We start from the raw sequence: 19421 nt of genomic DNA, 5'->3' as shown, positions 1-19421 counted from the left end.
GAAGCCCTGCAGAGCTGGATGGGCTTGCGGCCGATGCGATCTCCTTCTCTGTCTTCTTCTTCACCTCCCTTGTTCTTCCGTTTAGGCTTTCCGACCCTCCCGGGCCTTCCCTTCCTCAGAGAGAGAGATAGAGATAGAGAGTCTGACAGAAGGTGCGTCTCACCATGGTGCAGTAGTCCTTGATCTACAGCTTTGTGGCCCGTGGCACCGTCGTCCTCATTAACTACTCCGCATTCACCGGCAACTTCAGCGCCATCGCGCTCCAGGCCCTCAAGAAGCTTCCCCCTAACAACAACAAGTTCACCTACTCCTGCGATCACCACACCTTCAACTACCTTGTTGAAGATGGATTCAATTCAAAAGATGAGGGCCTCAGCACGGCAGATCTTGTAGACTTCGGTGATGGCTCCCATGGTGGAGGCGGGCTAGAGCCATTTGATGGCCGTGAGGACGTCCTTCTCAAAGAGATTGAGGGTGTACGAGGGGAGGCCTGTGAGGAACCAGGTAACAACGACTAAACTTTCCAATATCAAGAATAGTATTGTTGCTCGTTCACGCTTGAAAAGCACTAAAGATAGAAAAGAATAAACGTTCTTTTCTCTATCTCATTGCTGCTAAATAAACTTTTCAATATCAAGAATAGTATTGTTGCTCGATCAAGCTTGAAAAGCACTAAAGATAGAAAAGAATAAACGTTATTTTCTCTATCTCATCATATATTCTTGTCTCTATTGTGGATATATAACCTTGTCTCATTGTTTGTCTCCATATATTATTGTTTCTATGATTTCATCTTGCAAGGTAAGCTAGTAATTTTATCTTCATTATTTCGTCTTGTAAGGCAAGCCTATCATTAATTTTCTATCATTTATATATTTTTAATATGATTTCACCATTTATGCTATAAGTGGCTTGAATAATTTCCCTCTATATTCCAGCTAACTAGCTACTAGTAATCTAGCTTATGTTTCGTTCTATATTCAACTAATGATAATCAAGCTGATGTTTCGTTCCAGCCAATGTTCATCTATTCTAGCTAATAAGCTTCTAGGTGATGTTTCGTTTTCCAGCTGCATTTTCACTTGCACAGTTTAGGCTACTAGTAGCTTGAGCATTCTAGCTCTCATATTTATCTCTTCTAGCTATGTTTTGTTTTGTTTTGTCTAGCTAATGAATTTAAATAATGCTAGTTAATGATCATCTTTTCCAGCTGATGATTTTCTAGTTGATGTCTTCGTACTATAGCTAATGAGTTCATTTCACTCTTTTAGGATATTTTAGTAAGCCTATTTTGTCCTAGTAAGCTTATTTTATCATATTAATATTTCATTTATTTCAGCTAAGGAAATAATGATCTAGCTAACATTTTCATCTTGATATTTTATTTAATGATATTCTAATTTTTTTAGTTTATATTCTCGTCTTGATATTTTATTTAATGATATTCTAATTTGTTTAGTTTATATTCTCGCTAATGATGCTCCAACAATTGTTTCATATTGATATATTATTCTAGCTAATGATGTTCCAACAGATGTTTCATTTTGATATCTCATTTCATTTATATTCCAACTGATCATATTTTGTTCATGTTTTGTCTTATTTTATGTTTCAACTAATGGGCTAATGATATTCTAGTTGATGATTTGTTTTCTAGCAAATGTTTTGTCTTGATATTATGTTTCCAACTGATGATCTTTGGTTGATGAATTGGATAGACTAGAAATCGGGAAGATGCTAATCTACCAAGAGAGAAGCCAACAGAGAGGCATACTAGTCATTTGTCTTACAGGCTAAACCTAACTGTGATAGATATTGCAATATTAGATGTGATTAATGAACTAGAATGATAGATATTGTGCATGTGATCAATAAAGCTTCTAGTGAGAGCTATATACTAATCCAACCAATGTTGGAAGGCCAAGCAATATATACTTTTATGTGAATTTTATGCTAAATAGAAATGGCATGGTACTAGGGACAAGAATTTGTTCTCGATTTATTTTTTATTTTTAAAAAAACACCATGAGTTGGTTGTATAAAGTTGTCTTTCATTGCCACCCGTACCAGGTCAATTGGAAGGAGATCTTGTCGGGGAAAGCCAACAAGATTCTCTCCTCAATAAGAAATGTTTCGAGCTGATGGGATGATATTTCATTTCATTCTTATTCCAACTGTTGAAATGTTCCAGCTGATGTTTCATTATTATTCCATTTGTTGAGTTGTTCCAGTTGATGTTTCATTCCTTATTCTAGCTGTTGAGTTATTCCAGCTCATGTTTCGTTTCTTATTATTCCAGCTGTTGAGTTGTTCCAGCTGATATTTCGTTCTTTATTGTAGCTGGTTGTTGAGTTGTTCCAAACCATGTTTTGTTCTTTGTTCTTCTTTATTCTAGCTCTTGAGTTGTTCCAGCTAATGCTTCATTCTTTTCGTTTTCTATTCTAATGTTTGTCTATTCTAGCTTATGATATACGAGCTGATGTTTCATTGTTTCCAGCTGTTGTTCATCTATTCCAGCTGATGTTTCATTGTTCCTAGTTGTGTTTTGTTCTTTCATGTTGATGTTTCATTGTTTCCAGCTATTGTTTGTCTATTTTCAACTGATTCGTCTGTTCAAGCTTATGTTTATTCTACTTGATATTTTATCTATTCTAGCAAGGAGCTGATGTTGCAGCTAATGTTTTCGTCTTGATAATGCTCATCTCGTCAATTCTTCTTTCCATTTGCTGGTGGTATGCTAGCTGCTATTTTGTATATTCTAGCTGATGAGCTGATGAAAATTTTATCGTATATTCTAGCTGCTGAGTTGATTTATGACATTATGATTGTGTTCTAATGTTGATATAACATTTTCTATTAAGTTTTTTATGTCACAGATTATGCTGGCATAGCCGATTATATCCACACTCAAGATAAAGAAATTTCATGGCCCTTTATCTCCTTTGATTCCTTCATCTATTGTAATTCAAGAGTGATGTAGCTCCTTTGATGCCTATGAATAGGCTCTTGTAAGTTCAACTTTGTAATTTTATATTTTGAGTATTAATATAACGGTAGGCCTATATAGAGCTGTGGGTTTTGCCCCCAAGGGTTTTTTCATCCATAGTAAGGGACCTTTATTTGAGCGCGGGTGTTAGCTATATATCTCATTTCCTCTCCCTCCCTCACTCTCACCCTCTCCCTCTCTTTCTCTGTTTCCCTATTATGTTTAACATATTTTCTCTCTTTTTCTCTCTCCTCTCCTTCTCTACTTATTTTTCTCTCTCCTCTCCCTCTCTCATTTCCTTTTTCTCTCTTCCTCTCCCTCTCTCATTTCTTCTCCCTCCCTCACCCTCACCCTCACCCTCACCCTCACCCTCTCTTTCTCTCTTTCCCTATTATGTATAACATCTTTTCTCTCTTTTTCTCTCTCCTCTCCTTCTCTCATTTTTTTCTCTCTTCTCTCCCTCCCTCGTTTCCTTTTTCTCTCTTCCTGTCCCTCTCTCATTTCTTCTCCCTCCCTCACCCTCTCCCTCTCTTTCTCTCTTCCCCTATTATGTTTAATGTTTTTTCTTTCTTTTTCTCTCTTCTCTCCCTTTCTCATTTCTTTTTCTCTCTCTCCATAATGCGACGATCCCATGGTTGCCATCTAGATACACCATGCCTCTTCATGCTGGCAACTTGTCCTTTTCTCTGCTACTCTCTTCTTGGCCTCTTTCCACTCCTTGCGGTGGCAATTGGGTGGTTGGCCATATCCAAGGCGCCCCTGCTCTTGTCTCCGTAGTGACTCCTTGGCGCACGTCATAAGGTGAGACCTCTTGTTATGAAGCACATCTCTTACCATTGACCGTCCCCAATCATCTGAGAATCGTGAATTCTCGGGATTTGGGTACCTTCTATGTACTGCCCTTAGAACCTCTTGCCACAAACAACTTTTCTGGTGCTTGAAGGGAATCATACAATCTTTGTATGTGGCATGCACGACACTCATCAAGTAGGCTATCACTTCCCTCCCTTGAGGGTTATGCAAGATACCACCAATATCTGTGGACAGAGTAGTACATTTGTGGAGGCTCACCTCTCTCATTTCCCGCTGTGTGGGTAATCGAGAGCCACCTCCTAGGCAACCCCCACAAAGCCCTCGACCTCCTTGTCCTCCCGCACGACTCTCTCTCCGCCCTCGATGAGCACTACCCTCTATCTCACTCGATGCACGTGCTTCTGCGGATGCACGTGCTTCGGCCGATCCATGTACTTCAGCTGATCCCTATGCATCAGCTGATTTGTGTGTATGCATAGTGCGTGGAGTACCTGTAAGAGGTGTACCAAGGTTTGGTGTGCCAAGGTTTGGTGTTTGTGCGGTAGTGCTAGGCAAAGATGTGATAGGTGTCCTAGACATGACACTAAAAGCCTCCTCTATAATGGAGGGCGACCAAGATAACTGGACATCTCCCCCATGAATTACTCCTTGTTCGAAAAACCTCCAAAAAAAGTACTAACACCTCTAGAAAACTCCGCTAATGTGTTGTTCATGCGTTCCAAATTAGGATCAGTGCTGGAAGATCCAAGATTCCACATCTACACAAGCAAAAATCCATTACTACAAAATCAGGAAGCTTTGAAAGATGCAGTTCTGTTTCGCGTCTGTTAGTGCAAACTATACCGGCATCCACTCTGCATTCTGGATGCGCCAACAGACGCGAAAGCATAATACTAAACCAAAAAAAAAAACTCAGACCTTAACTCTAATTAGTTATGCCGATAGCCATCTATATACGCGTCTAAAAACGTGTCTAGACTGTCAGCCAACGCGCCTACAGACTCACAAAGTCGGGACCATATTTTCAAAAACTGTTATTAAAAATGGTGCAAAGCCTCCATAGATTGTTTGAAGCATGTAAAGAGAGAGAGAGAGACAAACAGACAAAGAGAAAGCAAAAAATATTGAGAGAGAGAAGAATAACTCACCTTCTTTGCTTGTTCCAACGGGTGGCGGCTAGGTTGCAAGCTCCTTGTCCTCCTCCTCCCTTTCCTTGGTAGGTTGCTTGATTCTTCTTCTCTTCCCTGCTATTTGGCTCTTGTTCTTTACTCTCTGGCTCTTCCTTCCTCCTCTTTTTACTCTTATTTCCTTCCCTCATTGTCTTCATGAAGTGATAGATAGACATGATTAGTGATGTCGAGCTCAAACTGCAGAAAACACGCAAAAAACACAAGAAAGCACTGGTTTGAAAAGAAAGCCACAAATTTTTTTAATTTTTTTAAATATTCGTGTGGCGCGTTTGTAAGTGCATGTAATTGCGCATCTATATGGGCAAATAAAAGATATTATACACACTGATAGACGCAATTACAATTAAACTTATTAAAATGCTAGCTTATGGTTGTTTTTGGATCAACATGACTTTCCTAGTCTTTCAATATCAAAATGTTTGTCTCCATGTTGTAAGTATAAAAATATTTAGGAAATATGACATATATGCCAAATGAAATCATATATGTCCTTATGATTCAGGTGTAATTATGTCGTCATCTTCTACTAGTATGGGACATGGTGAGTCAACAAACAGTACATCCTCCAATGAGGACGAGACATTGCGTCTTCACAATCGAGATGCTTGGCTATGACGGAAAATCAAATGTACGTGTGATCATTGTCGAGGATGTTTTTTTCGAGCACATCGAATCACAATATCACACCTCAACATGTACGAAGAGTGGGACCAAGAAAAAGACCTAGTAAATTTTACTACTTTATTTGCACAAATATTATTGGTCTATGTTCTGTCTTCACCATTAAACAAAACCTCCTTTTTTTAAATTGATCAGGATGTAGTGCCACATCCTCAAATGGTCCCTCCAGGGCGTCGAGAGGCTGCGAAGCATTGACGCAAGAAGACAGAGTCCTCAAGAAGAGTAGAGATTGATGACGACGATAGCAGCCCTCTTCAAATGCACCATCAAGTTTTGGAGGAAGAGATTTTGGACAACATGGTGCATGATTTATTTTTCCATGAGGTTCAGGGGGAGGGCGCCACTAGAGAGACAGATGACTCGCTACACATAGTGTCGAAAACTCCATTGTACGAAGGTTGCACATACTCCATTCTATGTGCATCTCTCGAGATACTGAACTTACAAACCATTTATGGATGGAGTAATGCTAGCTTTGATGTTGTAATATTCCTATTCGCTAATAGAAATACACGCATGAACTGCCTCCATAAAAAACGAATTAGGATAATGATTTTTTTTAAAAAAATTCCCCCTTATTTCCCCCCAGCCGACTGACGAGCTGGAGGGGGAGGGAAATAGAAGGAGCAATTAAGCTCCTTGGTGGAGCTTGGAATAAGGGGGGGGAACATGCGTGATGACACGCAGGGGAGGGAAGATCCCCCTCCCCTCCACTATTTAATGAGGGGCTGCAGGCTGAAGACCAGGCCGCCAGGAGACACCGTATGATTGCTGAGCTTGGAGAGGCTACGAAGGGGTCAGGCGATAGAGGAGAAGGAAATAATTTTTGTGAAGGGGGAGGGCCATAACGCTGCGGTCTGAGAGGATTGTGGAAAGGGCTGAAGGAGAGAGTCGTGTGCTTATTGTGCCAGGCCGTGAAGTAAGAGGAGAATGCTGTTCGATTGCCACCGAGAGGAGGAGATTCTGACGTTGCCATCGAAGCGAATTGCCATGCACTCCACCCTGCCAACAATCAGTCGCCAAATTTGAGGGGAGGAGGTCGTTGCCATCTGCCACCACCAGGTCGCCGCCATAGAAAACACGCCATCGGACTACTGTCTGTCACCTACCATTATCTCATAGCTCAATAAAAAAAAACCCCACGTGCTTCTTTTTAGAAGATATAGAAGCTTCTAAGGGGGAGGCTCCATAAGCCCCCTTTTCCCCCCCAAATTGCATAAAAGGGTCTTCATATGGTATCCTTAAGCCTTTTCCCCCCTCCCATATAAAATTCCTTCCTAAGCCTCTTTCATACCGTTTCCTTTCCCCCCCCCCCCCCGGTTTTAATCCCTCTAAGCCCTCTTTTTTCTACCCCCCCCCCCCCCCCCCCCGGGTTTCAAAAATCCCGTTAGCCCCTTCCCATGGTTTTTGGAACCACACCCCCCCCCTAGGATTTTAAATTCCCTTTTCCCCTTAAGCCCCTCCCTTGACTTTGGGAACCTACCCCCCACCCCACCCCCCACCCCCCCCCCCCCGCCCCCCGTGTTTTATTCCCCTAAGCCTTATCACCCCCTTAAAACCCTTTTAACCCTTTTTCAACCCCCCCTCATAACTCTTTACTTTTTTTTCCCACAACTCCCTAAGCTTTCCTCTTAATCCCCCGTATCCCCCTTATTATTTTTCCCCCCTGAACCTAAAAATCCAAATCATCATCATGGCCTCGGATGATATCCCGTAAGGTAAAAGGTAGGCTGTGAGATAAAAGATAGGGAGGGAAAGTAAAGGGAGTGAAAAGAAGGAGTGAAGGAGGAAGAGTGGGAAAAAGATAAAAGATAGGGAGGGAATGTAAAGGGAGTGAAAAAATGGAGTGAAGGAGGAAGAGTGGGAAAAAGATAAAAGAAAGGGAAGGAAGGAGAATAAGTGCTTTCTATTCCTTCTACCCCAAGTCAAAATCCTCCAAGGGTTCCGTGGTTGCAAAACCACACTCACCCATAAACTCTTTTTGATCCAAAGAGACGGTGTCCAGAAGAAAGAGATAAAGGCTATCTCACATCCGAACTACGATGCCGCCGAAGAAAGTCCAAGGTGTAGCTGCGGGAGGGTCATCTCCCGGTATCCATGTGGATATCTCACCTCAAAACGAGGTTTTTCTTCTTGGCTTTAATTCGGTTTTAAGTCGATCATGCAAAGAAAAATTGTTAAAGATAGGATATAATTGTTCGAGTTATTTGTAACGAAGGAGTTTAGCTTATAAATGACAATGTATAGAACTTAGCTTTCTTCAATTTGCATCAAGCATTATAAATTACGAGCAAGATTATCCACTTACTATAGTAGTATATTTTAGTTAAACCCTAAGGTGTAGAAATTATATCTTGCACTATTAGTCTTATTCCTTTCGCAACGAATTGTTGTAAATGGTTAAATTCATGAAAGGTTTCTTTCGATGCTCAAATTACTAGGAAGTTATCTTTGCTAATTGCACATCTTAGCAAGGCAAATGTTGTTATTTGGCATGAGTTCATCTGTAAGGAAAACAGAAGTTAAAATTAAGCTGTATTGACAGGAAAGTAAATTGTCACAAGGATAGCAAAACCGTGACAAGACGATTAATGTTACCTTCCGAAAGATAACTAAACCAATCTAAACATAGAAATATTCATACCCTAAGCACTTGACTACTTTCCTTACCAGGGACAATAAATTCGTAAAGATAAGAAACTAGGGTTTGTCCCTAAGGTTCTTAAAAGAAGAAACCCTAGGCCTGACATACGTCAGCTTAAAGGATCTAAACAGATTATTCAATCGCAGGACTTGTGCAACAAGTATGAAATCATTTAGTCTTGTGATTTATTCAGAAGGAGAAAGGGTAAAAACCCTCATCAAGGATGGCAGATCCCTACGCAAGTTATCTTGCAAAAAGACGTATTTTTTTTTATATCCTTCTAAATAAGGAAAGTTGTAAACCGGAAACTAGCATATCTAAGGAACTTTAGGGTTAACCAAGTTGGGTATGCCCTATACCGGAATGTAAAAGATCTTGCCAATTTACAAGACACCTTGGGAACGAGTGCTGATACACTCAAAAAGGAAAGAACACTTCCTTAGCAGTTTGCCAAACAACTGGGTTGATTAATGGAAATGTTTGTGCTTGCTAGAGATTTTAGGGCTCTGTTTGAATTATGAATTACAAATTAAATGAGTACCTATACTTCAGGTTAAAGGCCTGAAGGAAGAGGCAGTTTCAGTTACCCCCGACTACCTGCCTAACCCTAACCAAGGGGGTTGTTGACCGCGCCGGGAATGTGGACCGAACCCGCCCGCGAGAGGTCTCTCCGTTGAGTTCTACTTGGAGCAGGAGGACGCTTGGATGCCAGGGGGGGCTCTGGCCGTAAATCCCTCGCGTTTCGGGTCCTGCACAAGAGGCTAACGTGACTCAGGATTGGATCTCGAGGCCCGCATACTAGTTTACGGGCGGAAGCTTGGAATAGTGATCCCTGGGGATTACTGGATAGCCTTCGGGCGGATTATGGACAAGCCTACGGGCGGAACTCCTTGTATTTCAAAGATAAAATGATGAAATGTAAAGAAAGAACTTGCTTGATATTGTTTTTCTATGTCACGTGATAAGATTACGTGAAGGAACCAGTGCTTAACGGGGTTAATTAAAGAAGCTGATTGTTATATGTCAAATTAATATGTTAGATAATTACATAACTAAAATAAATCAAGGAAAGTGCGGAGGATGGGCCATGGGTCCGTCCTACAGTTGGGTGGTCCCGGTTAGCCGGGAACTTTTCTCAAAAATCTCGAAGAATAGCGGGATGATCATCATCATCAAAATGAATAACGAGAACGATGACCTAGAGTTATGTCTTACCCGATTTACGCTGTTTTAGGGGAACGGAATGGGACTATGCCTTATGGCAGAGAGGTTGAGCTTTGCATCCCTCTCGTTTCCCATTCTCCTTGAACCAAGTGCAGCGTGAATCCGCTTCAGACCTGGCGTTTCTGCGTAAAGTAGTTTGCTCGGGTCTGACACTAGTTACTGTTAGCTAATGACCCATCAGGAAAACCCTAATTCCGATCGATCCTAAGTGGGAACGGCCAGGATAGTTCCGCTACGTGGCAGACGCGGGAAGACCTAGATCGCAAAACCCGTAACATTCCATGGGAGTGCCGGGCGGAGCTTTCTAGACATCCTTTCCGATGGACTGCTAAGACGTGTCCTGGATTATACTAGGGGACACGTTACAAGTTGGTATCAGAGCCGACCAACAACGGAATTGTTTTTATGAGATCTCAATAAAAATGAAGTAAAGAAATTGTTGCTGTCCAAACATTTTCTCACCTTCAATGCTGTCTTGTAGAATTATGAAGCGTGGAACAAGTTTTTGGTATTTCGGGTCATGTTTATGACTGCAATGCATTCTCCGCTTTATAGACAAAGAATTGGGATGATGAACATCCTGGAGCAGATTTATAATCCATCACCTTTATACATAGAACGAAGATGGACGGGGTCTTCAGGAATCTACTATATAGCCGCCCACCGGTTTGCTTATCTACAGACCAACCTAAAGAGGATCAAGTGATTGGAAGACTTGAAAGTCGTGAAGCTGTTCATTTTTGTGGAAGCTCACGTAAATTCGACTTTACATATTCAAGGTCGGAGGGTTGAAATGAACTCATATGTATATGAGGAAGTAACCCGTGTAATTCCAGCCGACAGGATTAAAGTGTTGGGCCGCCATGAGAAGTATGGATTCCAACAGAAAGGGTATCATGAATTTCCAATGAATTATCGATTCCTAAAGATCCATGACCCAAAACCCTACTATTACACAGTTCCTGTAGACAAATGCAATACAACGTTGTTCTCCCCAAACTGAATGTAATGATTAGATTATCATCACACGAAACGTTGTGTAAGGCTATGCCCATGTAAATACAAATAAAGACTTCTTTTTATCAATATCTGGCTGTGCAGAAGAGTTGTTAAAAAGTTAAGTAGCTACATTGTTTACGAGATAGCTGAACTAGAAATGAAAGATAAGCTAATGTCGATTATCATATAATAACGTTAAGAAAACTTTTATCCAGGCACAACCCCAGGTACAGGTTCCAAATTCGCCCCCTACATCAAGTACTGCTGTGACCCAGGAGAAGAAGTTCCTCCTCAAGCAGATAAAGCCACCCGAGTTTGACAGGAGAGGCAGATTCGTCCAGTCTGATGCTGAAATTTGGATTGAATCTATGGAGGATTACTTTGAAGCAGCTGGTACTGCACCTACCAATCAGGCCATGCTCGCCAAGTTAAAGCTCACCGGCGAAGCCAGACTTTGGTGGAAGCAATGGTGCAGGGATTAAGGGATTTCAGAGGGGTCCGTTACCTGGGAGAAGTTGAAGAAAGACGTGCAGGGAAGATATTTACTACCTGCATATCGTACACAGAAAATGAATGAATTCTACGAGCTAAAACAGTTAGGACTCACTCTTGACGCATACTACTCTAAATTCGTCTCACTTTTAAAGTATGTGCCACAGATGGACATGATGCAGCAGGTGTCCAAATTTTGTGCGGGCTTAAATCCACCCGTAAATACCCGTCTCGAATCTATGCGTCCATCAGATCTTCAGGATGCACTCATTCGAGCGGCGCCTATAATTCAGGAGGTGCAAGCTAGACCAAGGGGTAACAAAACTTGGTCCTATAGTGACCCGAACAGAGGAGCATTCAGACCTCAAATGAAGAGAGTTCAAGGTCATAATCAGGGATAAAGGAAGAAAGCAAGGACAAATAACGTCAACAACTTTGTTCCTACTCAAAGTAACGGCCGAAACCTCCGTTGTTTCCACTGCAACGAACCCGGTCACTTCAAGAGGCAATGTTCCAAGCTCAGCGGAGGACATCGTCAAATGCCTTTTCAAGGTGCAGGCTGCGGTCAAGGAGCCGTTACCTGTGGAAGAGGAAGAATCGCTTGCATTGCCAATAGGCAAAGATGCCAAGAAGAAGAAGAGGAAGATCCGACTATGGAAGCAGAATTTGAAAGAGCGACAGTCCATGCCGCTTTACACAAGAAAGGGCCGAATCGCCAGTTCTCGGTAATTCAGACACCGTCAAACTATCAAGGTAAAGGTTTCAAAACCTTGATTGATTGTGGCAGTACACACTCCTTTATCTCACCAGCATGTGCAAAAAGATTAGGAATAGCCACAGTAGAAGCACCTACCCTGCTTGTGGAATTGGCAAACGGTTGTGAGGTAACTTGTACCAGGCAAACTACTAAGGTGGAATTCTTTCTGGGAGGAAAGAAGACTTCAATCAAATTCAGAGTCATGAATTTAGGTATCCATGATTGTCTACTCGTGATGGATTGGCTTAAGCCTAATGACGCCCACATTCATTGTGGAAAGGGTCAAGTTTCCTTTCGAAACTCTGAAAGGGAATTTGTCACAACTCAAGGTGAGGCAGGAGTGCCAAGAATCCAATTAGCCAAAGTATCTCGGATCATAAAAGGAGTCAGAAAAGGATTACATGTTTACCTGATCAAACTCAACAAGTTAGATCAAAAGCAAGAGTCTCATGAAGGACCTTCTTGGCTAAAGGAATACGCTGACGTATTCCCTGAGGAATTGATTGAACTTCCGCCTCCAAGAGAAGTAGATCATGAGATTAGGCTAGTGCCTGGAGCTGCACCAATTGCAAAGAGACCTTATAGAATGTCCATACCAGAAGCAATTGAGTTGAAGGAACAACTCAAGCAACTGTTAGATCAGGGTTACATCCGGCCTAGCCACTCACCGTGGGGAGCTCCAGTACTATTCCAGAAAAAGAAAGATGGGACACTTCGACTATGTATTGATTACCGAGGGTTGAATCAATCAACAGTCAAGAACAAGTATCCTATTCCTAGAATAGATGAGCTTCTTGATCGTCTTCAAGGTGCAAAGATCTTCTCCAAGATTGATCTCAAGTCAGGTTACTATCAGATAAGGATCAAGGAAGAAGATATTCCAAAGACGGCCTTCAATACAAGATATGGGCACTTTGAATTCCTGGTTATGTCATTCGGGCTTACAAATGCACCTGCCACCTTCAATAGATTAATGCAAGATATCTTTAGACCATATCTTGATGATTTCGTGCTTGTCTTTTTCGATGACACTTTAGTCGATTCTAAACAGGAAAAAGATCATGAACCTCAACTTCAGATTGTCCTTGAGACAATGAGTGTATGCAAAAATGAAGAAGTGTGCATTCTTCAAGTGTCAGATTGAATATAACATGAGGCAACGTTGGTGGATTGAAGTATTGGAGGAATATGATTTTGAAATCGAGTACCGACCAGGGAAGGAGAATGTAGTTGCCAATGCACTCAGTTGCAAGGCATTCCTAAATTCCCTAATCTTGCAAAATCCATCAATGGCCAGATCTCTGGCTACAAAAGTATCTATGCCAAACAACCCTATACTTGAACTAGCTAGAGAGGAAACATGCCATGATTTGGCCTACCAAACAATGATAAAGGAAATATCTACCAAGGAGCAGAATCAAAAGTTGCAAGCTAAGTATCAGGAATTTTCTGTTGATAATGGACTTGTCTACTACAGAACAAGGCTGTGTATACCAGCAAGCCAGTCACTTAAGCAGAAGATATTCTGGGAAGCTCATGATTCTCCTTTCGCAGGACATCCTGGCTATGCTAAAGCTCTTAATGCAGTTAGGAAAAGCTACCATTGGGAGAGGCTTAAAGGTGACGTTCTCAAGTATGTCACTGAGTGTTTGTCTTGCCAACGTATCAAAGCCGAACATGTCATGATGCCAGGGAAACTACAACCGCTTGACATTCCCCAAATGAAATGGGAATTCATCAGTATGGATTTTGTTGTGGGCTTACCCCAAGTCCAAGGAGGATACAATTCCATTTTGGTTGTGGTTGACATGCTTACCAAGGTTGCACACCTGATTCTAGTAAAGACAAACTATAAAGCCTCCGACATTGCAAGATTGTTTATCAAGGAGATATTCAAGCTACATGGGCTACCTAGAAGAATCATTAGTGATCGAGATTCTCTCTTCACATCACACTTCTGGAGAGCTATCTTTGAAGCTATTGGGACTCAACTCTGTTTTAGCACCGCCTACCATCCCCAAACGGATGGCCAAACAGAGCGAGTAAATCAAGTCATCGAGGATATGCTTAGGGCATACTGCTATCGAGAGCCGAAGAGGTGGATTCAATTCTTGCCTTTGGTTGAATTTGCCTACAATGCTTCTTACCAGCAGAGCATTCAAATGACCCCTTTCCAGGCATTGTATGGTCATGATTGTAGAAGTCCCCTAAACTTTTCTGATCCAACCCTAAGAGTTGAAGCTTCAAGACAAATGTTGGAGGACATGGATGATCAAATAAGGTCAATAAGACAAGACATACAAGCGGCCAAAGATAGACAAAAGGCATACACAGATTTGAAACGTCAAGATAGAGTCTTCGAAGAAGGAGACATGGTCTTCATTCGTGTACGCCCTAAAAAGAGATCTCTATCCCTAGGAGAATGCAAGAAGCTAAGTCCAAGATATTGTGGGCCGTAAAAAATCCTCAAATGCCTAGTACCCAACGCTTATAGATTGCAACTCCCTAAGAACCTAAAGGTTCACAATGTATTCCATATCAGTCTATTGAAAAAATATGTACCCAACCATAATCATGTACTTGATGACCAACAAATTGTAATGCCTAGTCAAGGAGTCCTTGAACTAAGGCCGGATAGGATCTTAGATGTTAGGGAAAGACAATTAAGATCTAGAACCTTGAGAGAATGCCTCATCCAGTGGAAAGACTATCCCGAAGACGATGCCACTTGGATAGACGAAAGCTCTCTCAACCATCAATATCCCCAGTTTATCTCGAGATGAGGACATCTCGATTCCTCCAAGGGGGAGAGAATGTAATATTCCGATTCGCTAATAGAAATACATGCGTGATCTGCCTACATAAAAAACGAATTAGGATAATGAATTTTTTTTAAAAAAATTCCCCCTTATTTCCCCCCAGCCGACTGACGACCTGGAGGGGGAGGGAAATAGAAGGAGCAATTAAGCTCCTTGGTGGAGCTTGGAATAAGGGGGGGAACATGCGTGATGACACGCAGGGGAGGGAAGATCCCCCTCCCCTCCACTATTTAATGAGGGGCCGCAGGCTGAAGACCAGGCCGCCAGGTGACGCCGTATGATTGCTGAGCTTGGAGAGGCTAGGAAGGGGTCAGGCGATAGAGGAGAAGGAAATAATTTTCGTGGAGGGGGAGGGCCATAACGTTGCGGTCTGAGAGGATTGTGGAAAGGGCTGAAGGAGAGAGTCGTGTGCTTATTGTGCCAGGCCGTGAAGTAAGAGGAGAATGCTGTTCGATTGCCGCCGAGAGGAGGAGATTCTGACGCTGTCGTCGAAGCGAATTGCCGTGCACTCCGCCCTGCCAACAATCAGTCGCCAAATTTGAGGGGAGGAGGTCGTTGCCATCTGCCACCATCAGGTCGCCGCCACAGAAAACACGCCATCGGACTACTGTCTGTCGCCTGCCATTATCTCATAGCTCAATTAAAAAAAAACCCACGTGCTTCTTTTTAGAAGCTTTAGAAGCTTCTAAGGGGGAGGCTCCATAAGCCCCCTTTCCCCCCCCAAATTGCATAAAAGGGTCTTCATATGGTATCCTTAAGCCTTTTCCCCCCTCCCATATAAAATTCCTTCCTAAGCCTCTTTCATACCCTTTCCTTTCCCCCCTCCCCCCCCCCCCCCCCCCGGATTTTAATCCCTCTAAGCCCTCTTTTTTCTACCCTTCCCCCCCCCCCCCCTCGGGTTTCAAAAATCCCCTTAGCCCCTTCCCATGGTTTTTTGAACCACACACCCCCCCCCTCATAACTCTTTTCTTTTTTTCCCCACAACTCCCTAAGCTTTCCTCTTAATCCCCCGTATCCCCCTTATTATTTTTCCCCCCTGAACCTAAAAATCCAAATCATCATCATGGCCTCGGATGATATCCCGTAAGGTAAAAGGTAGGCCGTGAGATAAAAGATAGGGAGGGAAAGTAAAGGGAGTGAAAAGAAGGAGTGAAGGAGGAAGAGTGGGAAAAAGATAAAAGATAGGGAGGGAATGTAAAGGGAGTGAAAAAATGGAGTGAAGGAGGAAGAGTGGGAAAAAGATAAAAGAAAGGGAAGGAAGGAGAATAAGTGCTTTCTATTCCTTCTACCCCAAGTCAAAATCCTCCAAGGGTTCCGTGGTTGCAAAACCACACTCACCCATAAACTTTTTTTGATCCAAAGAGACGGTGGAATTCCAGAAGAAAGAGATAAAGGCTATCTCACATCCGAACTACGATGCCGCCGAAGAAAGTCCAAGGTGTAGCTGCGAAAGGGTCATCTCCCAGTATCCATGTGGATATCTCACCTCAAAATGAGGTTTTTCTTCTTGGCTTTAATTCGGTTTTAAGTCGATCATGCAAAGAAAAATTGTTAAGGATAGGATATAATTGTTCGAGTTATTTGTAACAAAGGAGTTTAGCTTATAAATGACAATGTATAGAACTTAGCTTTCTTCAATTTGCATCAAGCATTATAAATTACGAGCAAGATTATCCACTTACTATAGTAGTATATTTTAGTTAAACCCTAAGGTGTAGAAATTATATCTTGCACTATTAGTCTTATTCCTTTCGCAACGAATCGTTGTAAATGGCTAAATTCATGAAAGGTTTCTTTCGATGCTCAAATTACTAGGAAGTTATCTTTGCTAATTGCACATCTTAGCAAGGCAAATGTTGTTATTTGGCATGAGTTCATCTGTAAGGAAAACGGAAGTTAAAATTAAGCTGTATTGACTGGAAAGTAAATTGTCACAAGGATAGCAAAACTGTGACAAGACGATTAATGTTACCTTCCGAAAGATAACTAAACCAATCTAAACATAGAAATATTCATACCCTAAGCACTTGACTACTTTCCTTACCAGGGACAATAAATTCGTAAAGATAAGAAACTAGGGTTTGTCCCTAAGGTTCTTAAAAGAAGAAACCCTAGGCCTGACATACGTCAGCTTAAAGGATCTAAACAGATTATTCCATCGCAGGACTTGCGCAACAAGTATGAAATCATTTAGTCTTGTGATTGATTCACAAGGAGAAAGGGTAAAAACCCTCATCAAGGATGGCAGATCCATACGCAAGTTATCTTGGAAAAAGACGTATTTTTTTTTATATCCTTCTAAATAAGGAAAGTTGTAAACCGGAAACTAGCATATCTAAGGAACTTTAGGGTTAACCAAGTTGGGTATGTCCTACACCGGAATGTAAAAGATCTTGCCAATTTACAAGACACCTTGGAAACGAGTGCTGATACACTCAAAAAGAAAAGAACACTTCCTTAGCAGTTTGCCAAACAACTGGGTTGATTAATGGAAATGTTTGTGCTTGCTAGAGATTTTAGGGCTCTGTTTGAATTATGAATTACAAATTAAATGAGTACCTATACTTCAGGTTAAAGGCCTGAAGGAAGAGACAGTTTCAGTTACCCCCGACTACCTGCCTAACCCTAACCAAGGGGGTTGTTGACCGCACTGGGAATGTGGACCGAACCCGCCGCGAGAGGTCTCTCCGTTGAGTTCTACTTGGAGCAGGAGGACGCTTGGGTGCCAAGGGGGGCTCTGGCCGTAAATCCCTCGCCTTCCGGATCCTACACAAGAGGCTAACGTGACTCGGGATTGGATCTCGAGGCCCGCATACTAGTTTACGGGCGGAAGCTTGGAATAGTGATCCCTGGGTATTACTGGATAGACTTCGGGCGGATTATGGACAAGCCTTCACGCGGAACTCCTTGTATTTCAAAGATAAAATGATGAAATGTAAAGAAAGAACTTGCTTGATATTGTTTTTCTATGTCACGTGATAAGATTACGTGAAGGAACCAGTGCTTAACGGGGTTAATTAAAGAAGATGATTGTTATATGTCAAATTAATGTGTTAGATAATTACATAACTAAAACAAACCGAGGAAAGTGTGAAGGATGGGCCATGGGTCCGTCCTACGGTTGGGTGGTCCTGGTTAGCCGGGAACTTTTCTCAAAAATCTCGAAGAACAGCGGGATGATCATCATCATCAAAACGAATAACGAGAACGATGACCTAGAGTTACATCTTACCCGATTTACGCTGCTTTAGGGGAACAGAATGGGACTATGCCTTATGGCACAGAGGTTGAGCTTTGCATCCCTCTCGTTTCCCATTCTCCTTGAACTAAGTGCAGCGTGAATCCGCTTCGGACCTGGCGTTTCTGCGTAAAGTAGTTCGCTCGGGTCTGACGCTAGTTACTGTTAGCTAATGACCCATCAGGAAAACCCTAATTCCGATCGATCCTAAGTGGGAACGGCCAAGATACTTCCGCTACGTGGCAGACGCGGGAAGACCTAGATCGCAAAACCCGTAACATTCTATGGGAGTGCCGGGCGGAGCTTTCTAGACATCCTTTCCGATGGACTGCTAAGACGTGTCCTGGATGATACTAGGGGACACGTTACAGATGTATTATTGAAGTATGTATCATTTGATATTAATTCATAAATTCTTCTAGACAATATTCGCGGTTTGTTAACTCTGTTTGCAGGTTATTATTACAAATGCTTCCAAAGGGAAATAAATTACCAACTAGAAGGGAACAAGCAAGGCATTTCTTAACATCTCTTGGAGGTCTCGATTATGTTAAAATCCATACATGTATCAATGATTGCATCTTGTTTCATGGGGATCATGCATCTGCACGACAGTGTCCTATTTGTGGTGAACCAAGATACAACCAGGAGATGAAATCAATGAATGTGCCTCGTAAGGTTTTGCAACATTTTCCTATTATTCCATGTATTCAACTTATGTTTAATTGTGAATCTATTGCGACACTCATGTCATGGCATGCTAGTCACCATTCAAGTGATGGAAAGTGAAGAATTCCTTCAGACACACCAGCTTGGCAACACATAGACAATTTGTGGCCTACTTTCAAAGAAAATCCCATAAATTTGAGATTTGGTCTAGAATTAGGTGGAATAAATCCATTTGGCATCAAAAGCATCTCATATAGTGTATGGTCAGTGGTATTGGTAAACTATAATATCCCTCCGTCCATGGCAATAAAAAAAGGACATGTGATGTTGTCTCTTTTGATTCTTGGAAAACACAAAGTAAAAAACATGGATGTTTACTTAGAGCCTTTGATCGAGGAGCTAGAAATGCTATGGAGAGGTATTGAGGTGCAAGATGTGAGTGCATCATTGTCCTCTAGAGATTTCACTTTAAAGGGCATATTGTTGTGGACCATGCATGACTTTCCAGGCTATGGAGAGGGTTCAGGTAGTTGGGTACTCTATTTTATTCATTATTACCCTTAATCAAATATATGTCATCATTAACCCACTTGTTTCTATAGGTTTAATTACATCAGGATATCATGCATGTCCAATTTGTGGTCCCTCTTTGGTTTCTTCTAGACCAACACACTTGAAGAAGGTTATCTATGACAATCATCATCATGTTCTTCCTATTGACCACCCCAAATATGCCCCCCCCCCCACTAATGGAAGAACTCCACAATCTCTGACCATTCAAGATTGGAAGGACACTTGGACACACGCCAATGATCATCCTCCACTTGACATGAGTCGATAACTAGTTTACTTCTTTTGTTTGTCTTTAAAATACACTCCATTTTGAGAACGAGAAATAATATATTGTTT

This window comes from Lygodium microphyllum, chromosome 28 (genome assembly GCF_053477565.2).
Source record: "Lygodium microphyllum isolate KBCC chromosome 28, Lygodium_microphyllum_v1.1.10, whole genome shotgun sequence".
Lineage (NCBI taxonomy): Eukaryota > Viridiplantae > Streptophyta > Polypodiopsida > Schizaeales > Lygodiaceae > Lygodium > Lygodium microphyllum.
This window is presented reverse-complemented; position numbering follows the sequence as displayed.